Source organism: Cataglyphis hispanica, chromosome 1 (assembly GCF_021464435.1).
Source record: "Cataglyphis hispanica isolate Lineage 1 chromosome 1, ULB_Chis1_1.0, whole genome shotgun sequence".
Lineage (NCBI taxonomy): Eukaryota > Metazoa > Arthropoda > Insecta > Hymenoptera > Formicidae > Cataglyphis > Cataglyphis hispanica.
In genome coordinates, this window is record NC_065954.1 from 3,311,518 (window position 1) to 3,334,931 (window position 23,414).

General features: G+C 33.4%; 2 protein-coding genes across 4 annotated transcripts in view; both read left to right on the top strand.

Moving 5' to 3' along the window:
- LOC126853044 (FK506-binding protein 59-like) overlaps window positions 1–23,414 on the top strand; it is a 406,809-nt gene that overhangs the window by 346,977 nt on the left and 36,418 nt on the right. The gene's annotated exons all lie outside the window — the stretch shown is intronic.
- The window catches only part of LOC126853004 (protein kinase C and casein kinase substrate in neurons protein 1), a 47,929-nt gene continuing 25,793 nt past the window's right edge, over window positions 1,279–23,414 (top strand). For 2 of the 3 annotated variants that reach the window (XM_050598379.1, XM_050598398.1), the window contains exon 1: window positions 1,279–1,630. The gene's annotated coding sequence lies outside the window, so the exon portion shown is untranslated. The remainder of the gene's footprint in view (window positions 1,631–23,414) is intronic. The other variant, XM_050598395.1, reaches the window with a different exon arrangement.

Sequence of the window (23,414 nt, forward strand, 5' to 3'; positions counted from 1 at the left end):
ACGGACAGCGATAAATTATTATTGAAATATTTTTATTTATATGCACAATGTTATATGTAAAATAAAATAAATGTCCTTAAATTAATTTTCTTAATCATTTTTTCCTAATTTTTAAATATAATGTATAGAAGATATTTAAACAATAAATTGCCTTCACTTTTTTTTATTCTTGGAACAAAAATATCAAAAACTCCGCTTAATTTATATTTTCGCTCGAAGAACAAGATTCTTCGTATCTAGAAGTGTCAGAGGATGCATCTATTGAATATATAAAGCTTTTTAAAATTTATATATTTTTATATTTTTGATCATAATTTTACTCAATTAATAAAAATTTTTATGAATGAAAAATAACGTCAACCGTTTTTACCGTGGCATCGAAAAGTGAATCTGGTCATGTAGTTCCGCCGGCTCTAAAATGGATTCAGTTGGCGCTACTATACTAGCTACAAAAACATCTTATTGTTAGGAAAATCGGCGACTAACTCCTCTTTGCTGATTGTATATAATTTAATAATATTTCGTCGGTCGTACATGCCAATAACGACAGTACTTTTTTAGAAAAATCTTAAAAATGTTATGGCGATTAAGTAATATTTTTTTTAATAACATTGTTATGACGTACGTAGAACGATACAAAAAATCATTATACAATCACATTAATATAATCACATTATAGTCTGTTTTAAATTATTATCATAATATTCGCATGATCATTTGCGTTATCATTTCTTTTATATTAATTGCAAGTAATATATATCAAAATAATCTTATTAATGTAATTATATGTATATATTATTTTTAATATATTTTAACATTATCATCTTGTGATACAAAATATAATTTCTCTTTCTTTCTCTCGCTTTTCTTCTCTTTCCCTCTCTCTCTCTCTCTCTCTCTCTCTCTTTCTCTTTCTCTCTTACTGATTACAAAGAAATTTGCATTAAATTATTATTATTGTATAGCACATATAATACACGCAGCGTCTGTTTTTTATAACTGAACTCGCTGCACTAATTCAGAAATTATCGTTTTCTCTCTACATTGAAAAAAGAAAGATAAGCTCTAAACTAGTATAGCCAGTTCAGCTGTAAAGAATAACCAGACCCATAATATATTCAATTTAAAAGAACGTTATTTTGATTGAATAGTAAGTTCAAATTGTGCGCGCGTGGAATTTCAGGTAAAGCTGCGCGCGCATGCGGACCCGCTCCCCCGTGCGCTCTCGTCAACGCTCGGATCTCTACGGCGTTAAACCACGCCCAGAGCGCTACGAGCGTGCAGAGAGGGAAGGAGCTTGGAATGGTAATTCACTCCGCGGAGCCAGCAATATGAGCGTCTGTGGTACCGTTCGTTGAGAAAACGCCGCGACGTGACAAAATTCCATCGTCGTGAAATCGCGTGCCGTACGTGTCGCGCGACGTTCGCGTGTTCTTCGCGAGTGTGTTAAACAGTGTCGTGTCTGATTACCGTTCCCCCACCCAGTCACGCATACGCGCGCGCGCGCACACACACACACACGTGGATACACGGATTCTTGGGGTTAGTTCGCCGGATTCACGGAAGGATTATCGCCAGCCGTCGTCGATCCCATCGCATCGCTCGCCGCAACGCCGAGGAATTGCTTTCGGTGAGTGTGTGACGTAGAACATTACTCTATATGTCTATATTCACACGGTGAGATGTCTCGCGAACGACGTGCGACGGCTCGTCGTTCGCGGGATTTCGCGAAATTCCGGCTGGCAATCATACTGGCATCGCGTAACCGGCATCCTCGCCGATAGTTCCACGCCTTTGGCACATACACTAGCAAAATATTATTTTCACGCGATGATATATACCTTCCCCCTCACCCTCCCCCGCGCCCAGCCGCAAAAAATAGTTGGAGGAAAAAACAGGACGCGTGAATCGAGCGTGATTCCGGACGATAAATACGCAGCGATCAGTTAAAATTCTTCTAATTTCCTTATCTTTGCGATATATAATTTTCTATATATCTCTGTACATACATGTCAATCTTCGCAACAGCCGCTGTCGCGTTTTGGAACAGTCGCAGAATGTTCGTTCTCACGACATTGTCTCCTACGATAATTAGTTAGATTCCATTCTTAGCGTCCATTCTCGATCCTATTTGCGATGTTTTCAAGGACTCCGTGCGATTGCCTTAAGCAGTGTGATTAGAGGTCAGTTACCGGTCAGCCTTTCTATTTGTGTTGCGTTATCCATTTCTTTCAGTAGAAGCATACATAATTTAAATTGGGTCGAAAACGTGATACGTTGTTGCACGAGAAGAGGCTTTTTTTTTTCTTCAAGTCGCATTTTCACAGATAATAGCTTTCAACTCTCTCTCTCTCTCTCTCTCTCTCTCATATATATATATATATATATATATATATATATATATATATAGAAATCGACGGGAAAGGTTTTGTCGCGATTACTGACCCTGAAAGGACGTGTCGCGGAATGCGGAAAACATGACGGTAGAAGGTCAACAGTTTCTCTAGGCCGGCGATCGAATCGAAGATCGCATTTATATCTGTTGCGTCCCCTTATTTTTGTATCCCCGAATCGATGCCGGTGCAATATCCGCGATAAAATGCATCTCGCTCGACGCGCCGTTGAGATTTATCACGCCACGCTAATTTATCGCTCCGTCCCGCTCATTAATTATGATAATTCAACAATGCCGCGTTCTCCGCCTCCTTCGCCGATCTCGTTTGCGTTAATCGTGAGAAATATCGCCCGGAGGGCGATCTAAGGCGGCAGGTAATAAAATTTAGGCCTCCCCATTCGCGCACATTTAACGCTAATTGCAACCGCTCGATTCTCAGACTCAGATACGCGATCTTCATCACGAGATAAAAGTAGCGAGAAATTTGAAGAGTTTGGTGAACTCGAAATTTCCAATGGCACTTTGACAGATGATTCTGCTCGAAAAGATTTCTCCCGAGAATATATTCCGATCAAGTTATGCTCTTGATGATTACAAAAACTATTAATTATTATTAATCCTCTCTACAGTTTTCTTCGTGATTTACATTTTGCATCGCGATTCGGTAATGCGGTTTTATCGGTAAACGCGCGGAAGGGATGTAAAGTCATGGAACTCCTCGAAAGAGCAAAGCCCTCCACTCGTCGTTGTACAAATTGGCAGACCTCCAGATTTCCGCGCTCTCGCCCGCGAATATCGCATTCCTCTCGTCAGCATCCGCGTGAATTTAATGCATGTATGTGTGTGTGTGTATGATTCGCTTCCGCCACGAGCAATATCTTAGCGCCACATGTGTTCATTCGAAATCCTGGTATTGACACACGACGATATCATACTATGTAAATATGTGGACAGCATTATACTGCAAATTTTGAGAAATAAATGTCGAATAAAATGTTTTTTTCCCTTTTTTTCTTTTTATATGCGATAATTTATGATATATTTTTAATGACAAACGGAAAAATTCGATGTTGCGCATAGAAAATAATTGCCATAAATATGAATGGAAATAAAAGCTAGTTTTCCGATTAATTTTGATGGATATTTCACTTGACATATATTGAGCAAGAAACAACATATACGCGCACATACATACGCAAGCGTAATTTTATTGAGAATATTATTCTCCTATTATTGGACCATTAGTCAAATCAGAACCTGTTCGTTCTTTTTATCAAGTGTTCTTTGGACGAACATAAAGAATCTAATTGAAAACGAGACGCTGTTTGTTTTTGCGATATATTCTCCTGAGATTTATAGCTCTGACGAGAATTGAAATCAATGACTTTATCAGCCAACGCAAAAACAAAAAATAGGTTTGTAAAGACGCTATGATGCCATAAATCATTGTAAAATTCTGAAATTATGACATAATAAAAAACGCTTATATCAGTCGAGAGCAGCTATGATAACTCATTCGTAGCGATCTTATCAAACAGGTTGATAATAGAATTGCAGATCGCATAACCGCGTGATCATGATAACAAGCTCTAGCTTGTACAAATGATTCAGCTACCTCTGGTAGGTTTTGTAACGATGTTATCTCGATAAAAAAAAAAAAAACGTCACAGTCGATTGTCGCGTAAAGACGCATCTAATCGTCCTCTAAAGACAAGAAAGTTTAAATTAAAAACTCAAATATATTAACGTAATTATATATAATATATACAGAATGCATTCATCTCGTGTGCAGGATTAAAAAGGTCGCGACGTATATGGCACTATTTCATTGCTTCAATGACGTCTGTAATCACTGACGTTTCTCATAATTGCATAGTGCTTCGTAAAAGGTATATCGCCTGCAAACTTATGTTAGTGGACGGTTAAGGCCAAGGATAGTGATTATTCAATGGCGAGGATGAATTCTGCGTTTATCATCGTTTGAGGAAAAATGTTAATTCTTACGAATCGGAATTGATAAGTGTGATAATCTCTGCTATCGCGATTTTGCAATATTTTGTAAATATTATTGCAACGTGACTCTATGTTGCCATAACGTCAAGCACACACGGCACTCAAATTTGTAAGCATATATACTGTATTTAAAAGAAAAAGCTTAAAGCTTACTAAAATTTTAGCGCGCGACAACTCTAGAAAATGTTAATACTAAGATATCTAATTTTTTCCTTTTTTTTTTCATTCACAATATTCTAATTTATCTCTGTTATTAATTTTAATTTATTTTAGATACATTTTAAAAATTTTCTAAACTTTTTCCATATCTTTCCTGTTTATCTTTTAAACATTTTATCGTCCATCTTTCGGGATTCACGTTAAAGATAACTTTCGCCATTACGTGCACGATGTAGACAGTTGCACCGGATGGGATGCCAAGGTTTTCACAAGTGATGCGCGCATTCCTGCGCGCACGGCGCTTCTCATAAATATCGTAATGGAAATTAAAAATAACGCGCGCGTTTCGCCAGGATCTTTCGTCTTCGATGGGCGTCGAAGGAGAGAAAAGTCACATTGCAAATTCCGTTGACTGACGCGTATATCGCGCGTTATTTCTCTGGCCATCTCTCTTGTTCTCTCTCTCTCTCTCTCTCTTTCTCTCGTTGCACCTGCCTACGTCGCGTAACGGACATTAAATCTCTGAAAGGACGTTGCGTAGGCAATGTGGAGCGCGACAATGAATAGAATGTAACCGGTTGTTGGGCATAAACATCACGGCCTACCTGTGAACTACGTAATCTATTTTTACACGTAATTCGCATACCAATATAATCTGAATGTGTATGCGGTTCGTCTTTGTTTTCTCTCCGAGATAAGATCTCGATTTAATTATATGTATGACGATGAAACGTCATTAATCTTTGGTTTTACAAATTACAAGAGATTAAACATGAATAATATTAATGTGCGAATTAAAGATTGAAATGAAAGTGATAACAAAATTTGATTTATCATGTCTAGTTTATTTTAATAGAATTTTATATGTATAATTCTTGAGACTTTATTATCTCAAAATATAGAAATATTAGAAATTCAAAAGAGAAAATGACATATCAAATTTGCAACAATTATTAATTATGATTTTGTCTATTTACTTAAATATTTTTAATATCTCTTGTCCGTTTTATTCGAAAACTATTAATGTAAAAAATTTTCATGCACAAAGTCGTATTCGCAGTTTGTTATATATTTCGGTTTTGCACATTTGAACATTGTTTTCTCGACGTTCGATGATCGATGCTCGGTGATCGATGATCGATGCGCTTGAAATTCAATTTCGCAACGCAAAAGCGACGTCGCGATCGCGACGCGACAGGCAAAGTGAAATCACGCGGAAAAATTCGCTCGTAAATTTTCCTCGCCTCATGCAGTCATCGTCAAACAACGTTTATCCACATGTTTGCCGCCGTTTCCGTATCGCTCTCGTAATTCATTGGGTTACGGATTTATAACGGATGATCTCTAGCGTATCCAACGACACGCGTTATAATAATTCAGCATTCTCACTATGCATTTAACGAAGGCAGTTGACTTTAAGCAGATTGCTAGGAATCTCCTTTTGCAGAGAATAAAAAAAGAAGTAGCATTAATATACGCGGAATCTTAATCGTTTGAGAGCAATGACGGGAAGCAATCACATCATGACAGCTCGCATACACGAGCAAATAATTTCCTGGCGACGCAACAGATTTAGAAATCATTCTGAATGGAGATCAGCTATATCCTTCGGGATACTTCTCGTGTATATCGCTACGAAGAAAAAAAGCGGAATATCGTCACTCGTTTTTCGCTTGCGTAATAAGGCGCACATGTGCACGTAAATGCGACATCAAGAACGCGGAACATTTTGCACCTATAAAGCTATTAAATATCTCGCAAACCGGGCACGTCTGCAACTCGAGAAGTCGCATTGATTAAATATGCGCCGTGTAACGGCGCACTCTAATATCGTAAAACTTCCTTCCCACATACTGTACACAATTACCGGTAACCCATTTTTCCTTTCAGCAAAAAGAGACGGAGGGGCCATTCGGATATTGCGCAATAAGACCAATGAGGACTTATTGTGGCCTTTCCCTAGGTGCGAATTATCCGCGTATTATATCACTCTGCAATCAGATAAAGCCGAGTATAATGATGCCAGAGATAGTGGTGACGGTAACGAGTCCGATAACTCAGATAATTTGTAATGATATCGAGAGTATATCGAGCAGTCGGACTCTTGAAATTGTTTAATTAATTATTGAGAGAAATATAATTCGATATGGTGCATCGGAAATCGAAATTATCTAAGGAGACTTTAGATCGCTTTTATTTTATAAACATAGCATTATAATTTATATGATAACACAAATGCAATTGTCGCAGGAATAGAGGAAGTTTCTTAAATTATTAAATTATTTAAATTATCCCAGACGCGATTTTTTAAAGAAGAGATAGAAGAGATTTAGATTGTTTTTGATGCAAATATATGTAAAATGGGAAGTTTTAGAAGTTTTCGTGTGTGTTGGTGTGTGCTTGCCCGCGCAGATTACAGGTGGTACACGATGTGTGGTAGCCTGTAACGAGGTTATACGCAGCCTCCAGAGTGAATGGCCGTGTCGCCGGTTAACTGCCACCTCCAACGGTGCCGCAATTTTCCGATGCCTTGGCATCTCGTTCCTTACTCTCTCGTACTGCACCGTGCCGTTATCGTTCTCTTCGGTCATTGATGTGCGAAACTCGGCGAGCTCGGCACCTACGCGCGAATCATCAGCCTACTATCTGTACATGTGCCCGATCATGTTCCCGTTTAATAACTTACAGGGCACTTGATCGCGGCGCTTCGACAAATTAGAATGCAATAATATCGCTAATGTGCTCCGATTTACATATGACATAAGCGAGGCCCCTCGTAAAGTATACGCGAAATGTATACACGTGTTTGAAACAGTATCTTAAAACTTCGAACTCTACAAATATATATATTTTTTAATATTAAGATATACATTTTTATTATGAAATGTAGGAGAAAGGAAAAGAAATATAATTTTTTATGTGATAAAGGTACGAAATGAAGACTCTTGAATGAATTTTGGATAACTATTACGTAATGATTTCTCTAATGCGGAATAATGCAAAGGCGCGTATAAAACGCAATAGCCAGAGAATTACGATGACACAACGTTTGGGGATTCTATGTGCATGCCTTTAAGTCTGCAACGATGGTCGAAAGTGGGTTATCCGAATGGAATGGAACGGCAAGCGATATATAAGTATTCGATTTTCTCTACCGGTCGCTTCTGCTAATTCATTACACTCTCTCTCTATAAAACGTGCACCGTCTTAATACATGATACGAATCTGGGAAATAATTAATTACGTACGTAAATCATATTACAAGAATCGAAAACCTAGTATTATCATGGACATACCTTAATTAATTAATTATTTAAATTGCTAAATGCTAAAATTATCGCGTTCATCTCTATTCGCAAAATATTTCCTAATTTTCTTCTCTCTCTATTTTTCTCTTTCTTCATAATGCATATCCTAGCGTTATAAAGACTCTTGCAGTTATTTTCGTTTATCTAATAACACATTCTTGAGATGGTTCGTCATAATTTACGAGTAGAAAGTTTCTGAAGCAATATTGGAAGTTAATTATATATTATAAAATACTGGCATGTATCGTATTAATGTGACATTTTAACGCGGAAATTCGAATTTAATCTCACAATAAAGCATGCTTTTTCGAGAACATCAATTAATTTTCCAGATTACACATATAATGTAAAATATAAATATACTCGAGAGCCAGCTATGCATACAATCCTTAATTTTATATATCTTTTTTATCATCAAAATATATTAAATTGATGTACATTTTAAAATATATTAAATTGATGTACATTTTAAAAATTATGAAATATTATAATTTAAAAACTGATATATAAAATTATATATTATTACTAAAAAATTACAAAATTGTAACGTATAAGAAAGATCTCTGTTAGATTGCTCAAGAAATTAGGTCCCACGTTGCCCACTTAAAGCGACATACTCGTGCGATACATTGATTATTCCCTTATCGCACATAAGAGAATAATGATAGTTCGCAGTTAAGGAAACCAAGGCACTCACAACAGTATGAAATAACATCTTTGAGACGTGACAATTATTATATTAAACACGCGTTAGTGATAACACTCACGATTTAATCTTGAAGGCGTCTGGGTGCAATGTACATGATCAGTGATACACACGATATCGTACACAACGATGTCGAAGAAGTTAGTTATTCCAGGTATGGTATAAAATTGTCGGGAAGAAGTGCACACGACGCGAGATTCTCGGCACACGGAAAATAAGACACGGCGGCACGTGTTAACGCGAAACCACCGCCGTAACGAACATAAGAAGTTACATCGTGCAGGCCGAGTGAAAGGATTCCTTGGCTCACACTTTTACATCGCAACCTTCGGACGTGACGCACAAATGCTATTCGTCATTTCCGCTTTTGCGTGACCGCCGCCGTGCATCGGCATCCTGAGTTCTCTTCCATGATTACGATACAAAAGTACGGGGCGAAAGCCCAGGCCTTTGTATCTCTTGGTAGGATCAACGAAATTACAATAATTTTCAAGTGCATTTCTAGCTGCGGTTGTCGCGATTGTTTTATTCATGGATAAGAGAATGTTCTTATATATCTCTACAGATTTTTAAAGTGTATTTATTTAATTTTTATTTATTTAAAACACATGAATTTTATTTATTCAAACATACAACAGACGTGTTTATACAACACGAGGAATTGGCTAAGTTAAAGTTATTTATAACTTATAGTGATTACTTAATATGAAAATGAAAATATTAAAAAATATTATTTATGAAAAGTCAAACTACAAAAAAAAAAGAAAAATAAATAAGAAACACAATTTTCCTTCAAAACGTCTCCTTAAATCGTGTATTGTAAGCATTTCGGTCCGGTTCGAAATGCTGCCAATTTTAATTCAATTCCCCAAGATTTACTCCTTTAATCGCAGAGAAAGTTCTTCCTCTGAACAGTAATGCAATTTCTCGTTTGCTTTGCAAATTAGAAATTCATTTAAGATGCTCAGCCACTCCAATTAAATTGCGATGCTTTTCATAATCATAACTTCAAAACAATTACAAGAAAAAATTTTTACACAACTAGTTCTGTCATGGATTATTGTTGATAATGTGTGTGTGTGTGTGAATTTGTCTTTTAATTGCTGCAGATTTCTGAGTCTTATCAGAACGGGTTATTTTATCGATAGTAATGCAATGATATCGTAATTATGTAATTTTTTCATGAAACTTCAAGGCGGAAATCCTGAAGGGAATGCATCACCAAGTATATAATATGTAACTGTATGCATAGAAGTAGATGGAAGATCCATCGAGTGCAACGAAGCGTAACTAGTCTGAAATGAATGGGAGCATGTCTCGCGGTTAAAAAGAGAGAAGATACCGTAAGAAAAAGAAGATATTCGATCAAAGTGAGCATTGGTTTTATAAAAGGATCTCAATTTGTGGTCTTTTATTCGACTATTTACCTACAATTATATAAATCTCTTTAACGATCCCTTTAAATAATATTTTTATTAAGTTCTGCGGTATCATGAAAAGAAATTACATACTTTGAATAAATTGATAGAAATCAGATCAGAGCATATATAAGTAAATACTGTAGTACATACATATAATAATATGGCAAGATTTTCTGAAACGTACATCACTTGTCATTAGTGCGCAATTTTGTACACGAAATATTTCTGAGTTTTCGAAAAATAACGTTACGTTGAAATATTGTCGTTCTTTTGAGTAGATGCAGAAATTTGTATTATTGAAAACAAAGAATCAAACGAGAATCTATTTGTCATTTTATGACGGCAATATTATATGGCAATTATTATTGATGAAATAAAAAAAATTATTTTTGTTATCGCTTGACATTTTCATTAAATGTCATCGTTCCAGCGGTAAAAAAAAATAGTTTCTTCTGCGCGATGTAGAGTCGCAACATTTTTTATAATACTGAAAAAAATGAAGTCACCATTGCATGATAAAGGATTACACGAAAGTTATATCTGTTTAATCTTTATTGTAAAACAACAAAACCAGAGAAAGATTTCACAGAGGGTATATAAGGCTTTTGTAGCTTAACGGGTTCTCTCAGTCACCTTCGACCTTCGAACGCCTTCGGCACCTTTCCTACGATTCACTTAGGCGCTCCCATTGAACTTGTCCTAAATTCCTCACAGCTTGCCAGTCACGTTTTCCCTCGCCGCCCTCTTCGCAAAACTTAATTAATTGCCGTTTCATTTCTGTACGCGACCTTCCTCAGACGTACGTTCGTTCATCCTCGAATTCGTCGACGAGTCAATGACTTGCAAAGCACGAAATCGAATGATATGGATGCAACTTCTGCGTGAGACTCACTGAAAGCATCGAAAATAAGATCCTTAACATATGATTAGTTTTATAATGTACAAAATTAAATATATAATTCGATGAAAGATCGTAATTTTTTCGCACATGAATATTACATCGTTTTATTGAATTAATCGAATTGCAAAATATTATTTTTCTATAAAAACACTTTCACGAATAACTTTCACAGCAATTTTTTACAAAAGGTTTAGAAATTTCATATTTAATATATAATATTTAGTATTTAATTTCATTTTCTTCTCGTAAAGATAATTGACGCATGATCGAGAACGTCGTGAGCGCATGTTCGATAATTCGAACGTCTTAGCATGACATAAAATTAAGTACGCGCATTTTGTATATAGATACATATATATATAATATATAAGGATATATTGTTTCTCCGATGACCTACATTTGCCAATTGCTTTTCACTCCATCCATTTCTTTTTATTGAGCAACGTATATCATATAGGGCTTTAACCAAAATCTCGTATCCTTCGACGATATTTATTATGAAAGATGTATCGTAGAACAACTTCTTCGTACTTCTAACAATTTTTACATAAAATTCGAGATTAAAAAAATTTTTTTTTTTTTTTTTGTTGCAACTATGTACGATTGACCTTCACGTTATTCGTACAGTTTCGTCTGGCACTTGCCGCAACACGAGGAATAATGTTATCGTGATTTAAACGACCTAGATTGTGACCATTACACGTCCATTATTATCAGTACGAGGTATATCCTCTGACGGCATTATTACTATAGCGGTCGATATCAAACCCTAAAAGTACTTGCATCTCGGGAATACGGTTTTCACCATTGCGGCTTGAGATATACCGAGGAAATGAAATGTCTCATTCGACAATGAAATACCGAAACATACTTTTTACTACGTACGAACATCTATCAGATCAAGATACTTATAGCAGAGATGACACTAGAAACATTATTGTAAGCTTTTCTTCAGACGGCGACATTCTTTCTCTTCCAATATTATTCATTTTTTATCATATTTTTAGATTAATTGAATATTAATTTAATGTATTTAATGATTTAATAGCTTTTTTGGATTTAATAAATTTATTTAATTCTTATATTTTTTTTGTCACTAAATCTAATTTGCAAAAGCCATACAACCCGTAAAAAATTAATTCAATATTTCTAATCCGATGTCTGAATAATTCCAAAATTATACAGTTGAAAATTTTATCGCGTATGAAAATAATATCATATGAAATATTTAATATAAAATAAATTTTTTGCCTGATACCAACGATCTTTTCGAGAATCCGGACACGTCGCAATGTCTAGAAATGCGTTCTTTTATCGGGATATAAACGATCAGCACTCTTACCTGAAAAAGATATTTCAAGGGATAACCTTGGGAAGGAGAAATCGATATCAAGCATCGCTTTAGACTTTTGTAGGGCACAAGGTGAATACGTAACAATCAACCACTGGGAGAGGCCCAGCGCACCACCCTATTTAATTCTTCCTATTCTGGTTCTTGTTTGAGAATATACTTCTCTGTACAGATCTCTACTAACAATAGGCTCGCTTCGATATACATATATGTACAAGCTCTCAAATATCAGATATTATGTATTAATCGAAGCGTACTTTCTGTCTAGTATAAATTCTTTGATTAACTTTTCTTAACAGGTATAATTTTCCCAAATAATTATATAAGTGATATAAAATTAGGTTTTTGCCTTAAAATTAAATTAAAAATAAGAATATAAATATATATGAAAAATTCTATATTTAATTTTAATAATTCCATAAAAATTTCATAATTTAATTTTGAATAAAATTTACTTTGACGAAATTGCGACTTAAAAATATTATTAAATGTTAATAATATTAATACATATTATCTAGAATATTCTGTATAAAAAACTATATAGAAACTCATGCTGCGAGCTTACATTTATGTGTGCGACGTGTAAAAGAACGGACGAGAAATCCAGTTTCACCGGCATCGTACATATGAATCTTTCATGATTCCGATTAGATAAGCGATAAATTTATATTTATAGCGTCGTTGGTATGTTGTAATGAAGATTTTATTACATATATTATTATATGAGAGAATAGCATATAAGAGAGAAAGAAATGTTAGTTAGAATCATTAACTACTTAATGTTTTAAAAATTGTTTATAATAGTATGTTAAGTATATCAACATTCGCATAATTTTCTTTCAGTTTCAAGTTTGATTTTTAGCAAAATTTTAATTTTACATTATTATTAATAACAGTATTTGACTCTTAGGCTGAAGTTTCTTAAATTTCTGCAACTAAATAGATCGATAATTTTAATTTTAGAGAAAAAAAATAAAGTTTTTTTAGTGACTTGCAAAGGATATTCGCGCGATTTGTGATATGTGACTATTAATACGTGAAAACGTCAATTATATACCAAGTATTATAATTTTATTCTTAATGATAGCTTTATGCAATAAAATTCGATCAATAAAAAAAGACATAGATGTTTTTGAATGCTATTACTTTTCTGATCCTGTCTTTCCGATAATATAGGAAAGCGGCGATCACAAATGGTTCAGCAAGTAGAACGTGAAGTGAAGAATTCGCTTCCTATAAATATTATACGCACGTAAATCGATCGATTTTCTGATCACGTCTGTGATGTGAATTTACAATAAGATGTGATCCATTTTTGATGTCTTATACACTTTTTTCAGGCAATGTCTTAAGTTACAGATATTTTTATTTCTATTTCTTTCAATATTACGCATTTTTATTAAAAAAAAAATCCAAATGTTTCATAAATGTAGCAATTTTTTGGAGACCTAATTTTTAGATCTGTATAGTCGTATTTAAATGAAATATTCAAACATCTTTTTAATGTATATATTATTTTCTTAAATCATATATTTTTATACACAGTATTTTTTTATTTGTATATGTAAATATTGTATAAATATTTTTTTTAAATTTATAATAAATATATATATTTAAATGATTTTTTAATAAAAAAACCAAGTATTTTTTATTGCTTATTGTCAAAGAATCTAATATTAATTATAATATCACGCATAAAAAGCATTAATAGAGACAAGTTTGACATAAAAAATTATTTTTGTAGTATAAAAATATCAAAATTTTTAAAAATTTTAAATATCTCTTTATTTCTAGCCATCGAAAAATCGAAATGATTCTCCATGTACCTTCCATAATCGATAGTTTCCCCATCGAAGTCAGAATGCGCGGCGTGATACGCCGCGTCTGAGTCATTGAATGACTGCCAACGCTGGCAGAGAAGATATTGATGAACGTCGCATGCATAATGACGAACGTCCAGACGATGTATGCACGCATCGTACATATTCTCGCTCGCGCAGTTTTTGCCGTAAACTCTCTCGAAAGTGAACTCGTCGCGCGACCCGATTTAAATCGCGAAACTTTCGTCCGCGAATGATTTCTCTGCGCGCTAACAGAAAAAGGATCGTCGAATTCGCTGTTTCTCTGTTTTTCTTTTTTCTTTCTTTGTCTTCCCTTTTTCCCTTTTTCCACTGGCTCTTGTAACTTGCTCTTGTAACTTGCTCTCACAATTGTCTTTCGTTGAATCAGTGTAAAAAAGTGTTTTCGAGATAGCAAACATCCTTCCTGGTCTTTCCAGCATTGTTGATCTTTTGTTAACTTATACAAAGCGAATATATATCTTTTTTCTTTCTTTTCCGTGTTTATTTCAAATCTAAAGGCTCTTTTATAAGATAATCAAACGAATAAATTTTATATATATATATAGTATTTACTCTCTGTATACGCTATGTAATATACATATCACATAAACATAAGTAGGTCAGTCAGAGAATATTTAAATGACTAAAAGAACTATAAAATTTTATATAATCATCGGTCTAAAACATCTAAAATTTATGCTTCTAAGTTTGAATTAAAAGTTTCGATTATATTTTTACAGTCATGCAATCAAGTATAAATCGTGTAATCAGTCGGCTAGGAATAATTAACGTGTATATCGCGTGTTTGCCACGAATGTGTCTCGATTTGGGTTAATACCATTGGAAATTGGCAATTAAGTGTACTACTTCTTTAACGAATCAATTTTTTTTTTATAAACGCGCTTATTGCTAATAGAAATCAATTTCCAGCCAAATCAACTTTCAAGTCGAGTTTTTTTCGATACAAGTAGCCATGTTTATAAGAACAACAGAGCAAGGTCGGGAAATAAATTGGAGTAAAGTAAAAAATTCTCGAACTAAAGCAAGTTTAGTGATTGCGGATAAATGTTTCCCGGAAGTTAAGAAATGTTAATAAATAGAGATAAACGAAAGTATATAATTCATTAAATTATTTAACTTTAAAAATGTGATGTATACGCATAAAAAATGTATTTTATTATAAATATAATTTTTTTTAATGCTTTTATTATATCTTTTCATGACTTTTAAAGATTCCAAAAAATTCCAAATTTTTAGTGCAATAATTAGAATTTAATTGGGTCTAAATTAAAAGTATCATTCATCGAGCTTTTTTGTAACAAGAGCTTTCATAGCAAAAGTCCGGGTGATAATCGACTCGATTACAAATTAAGTTTCCATTGGTATCACGCATCACACTTTAGAATATAAGTGCACTCTCTTGCTTTCGTCGAGAAATCTGCAGGAGAAATGGCTGCTATACTTTCTTTTTCTGCTGGGTCATCTCTCTCTCTTCCTTACCGTTAATCTTGTTCACAACGCAACCCCATATGCTGACAGGTTTTTAATAGCGAACATGTTATTTGACGTAAAAAGCTAATTACAAGATATTGCCCACATTTTATAAAAACTGATTGCATAGACTTTATTAAAAGAAAAAAAGTAAGATAACTGTGAAATTCACATTTCATTATTATTACGCAAGATTGAATTTTAAAATAAAATTTCATCAAAAAATAAAATTTTTAATTATAACATATAATAATAATAAATATATAAATTTTAATTGATATACTGTAAAACTCGATATTGGATAAAATATTTTTTTTTTTTTTTTTTAAATACGGTCAATTAATTTTTAATTTTTGAAACTACACTACACAAAAGCGTGACCATTAATGATTTCCGATAAACTCACTTGGTATTAAATTAATACAGTGACATTGAAATTCACGCATCCTTGATGATGATGATGATGATGATGATTATATATATTAAGTTCATACTAGATAATATAGATGTAATAGTTTTTGAAAAAATGTAAATCGGATTTTCTTAAAAATATAAAATGGTGTGCTTAAAAATATCACAATCGCGAAGTTATTCACATTGATATTTTATTTTTGCTTTAATTTCATGTGGCGGAAAGAAAAAGCGATTTTGGTAAGATTTATGTATTTGTTTGCTCGACTTGTCCTAAAAGAGTCCCCAGCTACTTTCGCAATTTATCACCCGTGAAAATAGAGTGCTGTTAGGAATATGGGAATTCGCTGTTCAAAATAAAAACAAAGTCTGTTTTTCACATAATCCTTGATGGATCTCGATTTTCTGGTTTATATGGATTGTTATTATATTTTGCAAAATAAAAATTAATATATAACAGAAAAGAATTTGATCCATATTTCATTGAATATCGAGATTTCGAACAAGAAATATAACAATATAAGAAAAATATTTGAATTTGCTATCGTAATAATTGTAAAATTATAAAGCAAAGAGGCCATTCTTGGAAATTTTATTAGATTTTATCTTTAATTTTTTTTTAATCTTATTTTTATACATTTACTTCTTTAAAATTTCATTTATTTCCTTATTGTAAATAGTAACATAGACTAGCAATGAACAGTATTTATTTAAAATTAACGCGCATTTTGGTGGGATCGAGAAATTTGATCTATTCGGATTTAATGTATTATGCTCCTGACGTCAGCATATTCATGTCTATATCAGCTGGGCGTAGATCAATCGCACTTGTAGCGACAGGTGGTGGTGCGTTGACAATGCTTCGTGTAGCGTGTTCTCGGTACGTTTCCATTATACAAGTCCTTTCGTGCTCCAAATACTAGGTCTTAGAAGTGAAACAACGCTAAGAGAAAACAAATCGTGCGGATCATTAAAGTTGATGAATCAATGCGAAGAACAACTTATAATCTCATAGTCAAAAGTGCACGTTGTTACGCTTTGCTATGACTAGCTACATAAGTTTCTGTAGACACATTCTACTTATCGAGATTATAATTTTCGCTTCGTGCCAATCAATTTGTCTGTCGATTAGATGCAGCGTTAAAATAGTGCATTTGCTGTCTTACTGTGCATAGCCGCTTTCTCTATGTTCTCTAGAATACATATTTTATAAAAGAATATAAATATTACACATTTATGTACCATATTATTCATCTACTTAATTAGTGAACTTGTTATCAAGAAAATATGCAATTATATAAAAATTCTAGACCTTTGTTATATTCTACGAAAAATTTTCTAACTTTCGCAAATATTCCTAATTGCAGTTTTTAATTGCATATTGATTAAAGATTTTTTTATTTTTTAGAATAAAAACATAAATTCAATTGCGTGATAAAATTTAATAATAATATTAAATCGTAGATAATTGTCAAAATTTGCGATAATGTCCTAAAGAAATGCTATTATGGTGCATAGATGATCAATGCATGCAGCATAATTATGAACTACTAGCAGAGATATCAGCCAAAGTTGACCTCGATTTTGGAATTCCAATCTCAAATCGATGATCGACTTCTCTTCCAAACATATCACAATGAGGTCAAAACTACTTCGACAACAACTTCAATGAAATATAATCTCCTTTAATTGTATTTTAAATATATCTTGAAATTTATATATTCCTTTATATTACCTTTTTATTTTTGATGAATGAATGAATGAATTTATGTGTGTTTTATTATTTGCACAAATTTTAGGATATTTGAATTTATATCTAATTAAATTTATCAAGATCATTATTACTGCCTATTTTTTACAATTTTTATTGTGGCAAGATATTGGAATGATAAGTGTATGGATAGATGTATTTAAAAATAAAATAATGGTGCAAATGTATACAGGGTGGGCCCAAACGTTCCGATCAGATTTTAAGATTTTATAGAAAATTTAATTTTGAACAAAAAGTTTTTTATAAATATATAATTTACGCTTAAAATCTCATCCTGAAATGAAAACAAGTTAGAGGAGACCGGTCGTTAATAAATTCGCAAAAGTACGCGCAATAAAAAGGATACGACGACGTAAAAATGCCGAGCAATGACATGATACACGTTGTGTTTGCATCATCAACTAACTAAGCCGCGAGAGAACCCGTAGTCGTATTTCGTTGCGCGATGCTGGCTGCTATTCTCGGCAGAATGTCGGTCGGAGAAAAAATCGTGGGTGAAGTCGGAGGGATTCACAATAGTCCGTATTCTTACGAAGAGATCTCGCGCGTGAAGAAGATAATGTTGCCCGAAGTTGATTCCCGGCCCGACAGTATCAACGGCTTCGTCGGAATCGTTTATGAATGCAATTAAGACGCCAGACGATGCTTGCGTCATCCTCTCGACGCGTCTTAACCCTTTTACTGACAATCGGACTTAACCAATATCTTTTTCTTAAGTTAAGAGAGATCAAGGTTGTTTGTATTTTCACATTTGAAAGAAAATTATTGGGCTGGGTTATTATGACTTTGTTGAGTTACATAACTGTGTGCAATTCATCTAGAATATTTTCATATGCATCCGTGAAATATATATTTATTAATTCCTATTTTTATATTTTTAAAATTGTTTGATCTTTTAATTAATATTTTTCGATTTATAGATTAAAAAAAATTTTTTTTTTAGGAAATTTATAACTCTTTGAAATATATTTATAATTGTATAATATTGTTAGTTTGTGAGTCACGCTATACGTGTGTTTATCTATTGTTCACGCGATACATAAATTATCTTTGTAAATTAAAAAATGATCATATCGAGACAACACACGAGTGTAATGCTGCGATAAAACCTCAAAAATATTGTCGATACACTTCCTACTTCTGTCAGATACTGCCGCGATAATCATTCCAAACATACATCTGCGATAGACAAGGATATCTTATTACGTAAAATGAGAATAGCATGCATCAGCCTCCAGAATCGTCCTTGTAATCTTTGTGTCGAAGAATTATCGGTGGCCAACAACCGGAACATTCATCCATCGATTATCCGCTATCTGTTGCACGATCAAACTTGGTAATAGTCAGGTTTAGGTATCTATTACCGGCTTATTGAGGTCCTCGAACCTGTTTTTTGCAACCGTTGAAATCTTTAATGACAATGAACGATTGACCTGATTTTAGATTTAACATCTGGGTTTATCTAGAGATCTATCTATATTAATTTGTATAACACGTACATATCATTCTATATTAATTTTCTACTTTTTCTCTCGGGCCGCGTTTCCTTAAGCTTTTTTTATTTAAGTGCAAAGCTTTCTTTAAAAATATCAACATCAGGCAGAAAAAGAACTTCTTTTATTTCTGCACATTGAAAAACTGGATCGATATTTGAAGTAGCAAGGCGAATATAATTTATCAGTTTACCATAATATCCGATATTTTTGTACGTGTATACGTTTGGCATTGTAGCTTATCGCGAATGTTATTATATGCGAATAACTGGCGAATGTCTTTTACATAATTCGTCGGTGACTCATACTCAACGCGTAAGGCTGCTTTACATTGAACTTTCCTTATCGTTCGCTATTCAGCAGCTTGCGAAAGGCACGAGACTTGTTATTAGTCACAACTTTTCCTAGTCAGTATGATATTTTTGTAATAGTTATAAAATATCCAAGCATTTTTTAAAATTATTTTTAAAAAATATTAAACTCTTGCAAAACATCCAACATAAAACAAAACGTAAAATCAACAATGCATTATTGCAGGAACAGTTTTTTCAGCCGTGTTTGTGTCGATAATTTTAGCTTTTGTGTTTGTGAGGATGCAATTGACGTTGCTATCTACGCTGTCTACGATTCTTTTTTTTTTTTTTATATGTAGGATGTGTTTTATGTTGTAGAAATCTCTGAAATATCTCATCGTTCTATTTCCGCAATCAAAAAATCTATTTTACATAATTACGCCATTTTCTAGACTCCGATGGTATCCGACGTACGCGAAACAAATAACGATTCTCTTTCTTCGGTTCCCACGAAATAAATTCGTGCGACTTCCCGTTACAGTCAGAGAGATGCTCTGTGCCCTCCTTGTGAAGTTCTTCGTTGTGTCTTGTCGACGATCGAACGGCCTCGCTGCAAGTGTCTTCACAATCTGACACCTTGTTGCATGATGATAGATATCTTCAAGGTCGGTCGCAAAATTATTAACGATTCATTTTACGATGTTCAGACAAGATTACGCAACATTCGCATAAGTTTCGCACGCGAGCTGGAAATTTTAAGTCAATTAAAATAATTCTACTTTTAATGTAGTCGCAAAAATAAAATTTTTGATTCTTGAAAAAACTTGAAGACGCCAAGAATAATTAAATTTTATAGCAAGGAACTTTTCTCAAGCTTTGCTATGATGATTATTTAATTAACCGCTGCAAGCTTGAATCGGATATTTCACAATTCTCATTCAGAATGCACGTAACTTTGTATGATACAGCTGGCTAACAATTCATTTAGCGACCGCGTTATGCGATCTCCCATAAATTGCTTTCGTTGCAATACGAGTAAACGCGTGCAAGAGTGAAACAGATTCGCGCACATAATTAAATATAACGATTACAATTAAGTAATACAAAATCGCGCAACGTGAAATGAATTGGAATTTAATTTACGAAAGCCGCGAACTGAATTTACGTAATATTCAGCCGCAAAATAGAATTAAGAAAACAATATTCTTAAAAATTATCTGAAAAATTGAACACTATATACACGGAAATTTATTAATTTTATCTATTTAGTTGACAATGATTTGCGAATCAAATTTGACAGTTTTATTGGGAAAGACGTAGAGTTACGTTTGTACTTTTATCGCTGCTGTATCAAAGTTATATTTACATTTTGAAGAACCCTTGACACCATTATTTGCATTATGGCGATAATATTGACATTTATTGAGTGTTATTTATGACAAATGTAAAAAATGTGTCGCTTATAATTTATATCTTTTACCTTTATCTTACACACTTGTCTGAAATGGTTTCATGGCTATTCGCTCCGAGGATTAATCTATTGTAAACTGTTGTATTCAAACATTTCTTGTGTCGTTACTTATTATATATCTTGTCTTTATCTCGCAGAGATTATTTATTAATCTTTATTATTTTAGAACATATTCGCGTAGTAATTTTTGTAATGATATAAATCAGATAATTTTCTAATTTAGCTAATTAATATAACGAGTTTCTTGTAAATGCGGAGTCTCAGGTTCCCGAGGCTATAAGCACGACACTGGAACACGACGCATCTTTAAATTTCCACTTCACGCGAGGGGGAACTAGGCTATTATACCCGGGTTCCTCCCGACGAGCAAACGTCAGGAGAGTAACGAGAAACGCTACGCTGATTGCAATTAATTGTGCAACGCGTATGCGACGCAGTGCGGTGTACCGCGGTGTATGTACGAAGAACAGAAAATGAGCGAGCAGGAGAGGAAAAATGCCGGAACGCGCCGTAATTCCTAAAGTGAAGTTCCATCGTGCATAGCCGCCAGGCAGGATTGCATTCATTTGCGTTACACCTATCTTAATCTCAGCATTGATGAACGTCGTATGAATATTGAACGCTGTTAATTAATTAATTTATTTATTTTAGGTCCGCTATAAAGAAAATTATCGCAGCGTCGCAAAAAATAGATAGAGGCATTATAATACATGAATTTATTTTAACAGACTCAATTATTACAATATTGTCGCACCTTCTTTTCATCCAATATTTTTTACCACGAGTAATAGCGAGAAATATAAATTTTTTTAAATATTTTTTTTTTTTTTATTAGAAAAAGATATTTATAAAAATATAAAAAAAAAACTAAAAAGAGAAAGAGAGAACATATATGTCAAATAATGATGTATTGCATTATGAATACTGGAACGGAAAGAAAAATAATAGAGAGTACAAAAGTTTTAGTTTTGTATATTATATCAGTCATTGCTAAGTGTGAATTTATTTTCTTAATTCAGACACTTATCACGATTATCATTTATGATAACTCCGTCTTACATATTATAACTTCCATCGATAAAGTGAAAATAACACACAATGTAGGTACCAAGACCACGCGCGTATAATTTGCACTTGCTATTCAGATGCAGGTACATCCTCATTAAGCCAATCAGAGCAAGTTTGCATGCATTATCCGTATGAACATTACGGGACATTCGAGTTAAGAGGAGGTGGTGCGCGACGTTTACGAGTTCCTCAATAGCCAATCAGTACGCTATAGCGTTTCCGTGAAATAATAACGCCAAGAATGAATAACATATCAACTTTAAATAGAGCGAATATTATCGTGTTTCCATTTTCTATATAGAACAGATCATGCTACAAATTTGTTTATTACATTTTTACTTTGCGTCATATTTTTTTGCTTTTCAAATAAAGATATTTATACCAGGTCATCCTAGGATTAATTTGTATCTCATTCTCAATTAAATTTGCATCCAAGGTTACCTGAACTTTAATATTTTAATGCTTTATGCATAACAGGCAGAGAATGAAATATCTGTAAACGGCACTCGATATTTGGTCAAGTTTCGCCCACGTTTTCATTATTTCGCGATACTCAAAGAACAACGCATTTCCGTGCGGTATAATCACCAGCGGATTTATAATAGGATTGAACACAAATACGGCCTCTCGATCCATCAGGTTGTATACTCGACTAGGAAGCCAATCCCTTTATATTCTACAATCGGTAGCCTAATCAATAGAGACAAGAAGCGCGTGGCACGCCTTTCAATCGCTTGTTTGCCGTTTTCTCGTGGATTTCTAAATAAACACGAATAAAATGGTGACATGAATATGTTGTCGAGAGATCTTTTAACTTACACCAAGATTTTTTTTTCAACTTAATAATAAAAAAATTATAAATTTTCTAAGAAGGAAATTTTTTTTCTGTTATAAATGATCTCTTCTTTCTCTGTGAGAGTAAAACGCGAATATAATTAGTCATTAACATTCTACTTTATTATAAATTGTTTTCTAATGATGATTTCTGGTAGAAAAAAAAAAAAAGATATAAACAAAGGATCTACATCAAATTTGAAAAATTATTGAGAAAATATATGTATATTATAAATTTGAGTAATAAAATTTTTTACTAAACAAAAATACATAATAATAGATGTAAAGAAATTGCAAACAGGAAAGATTAAAATCTAAAATAAATAGATAGACTGCTATGTATGTCCACTTTCATTTTCATCGCTTTTTTAAACGTGTCGCAGATTCAAATTACCGTTAGATAATACGCGTGAGTATTGACCTTGGTTATAGTCTGATGAATACCAGCAGTTCTGCAACGATGTAAGACGACATCTTGCATAAAAAC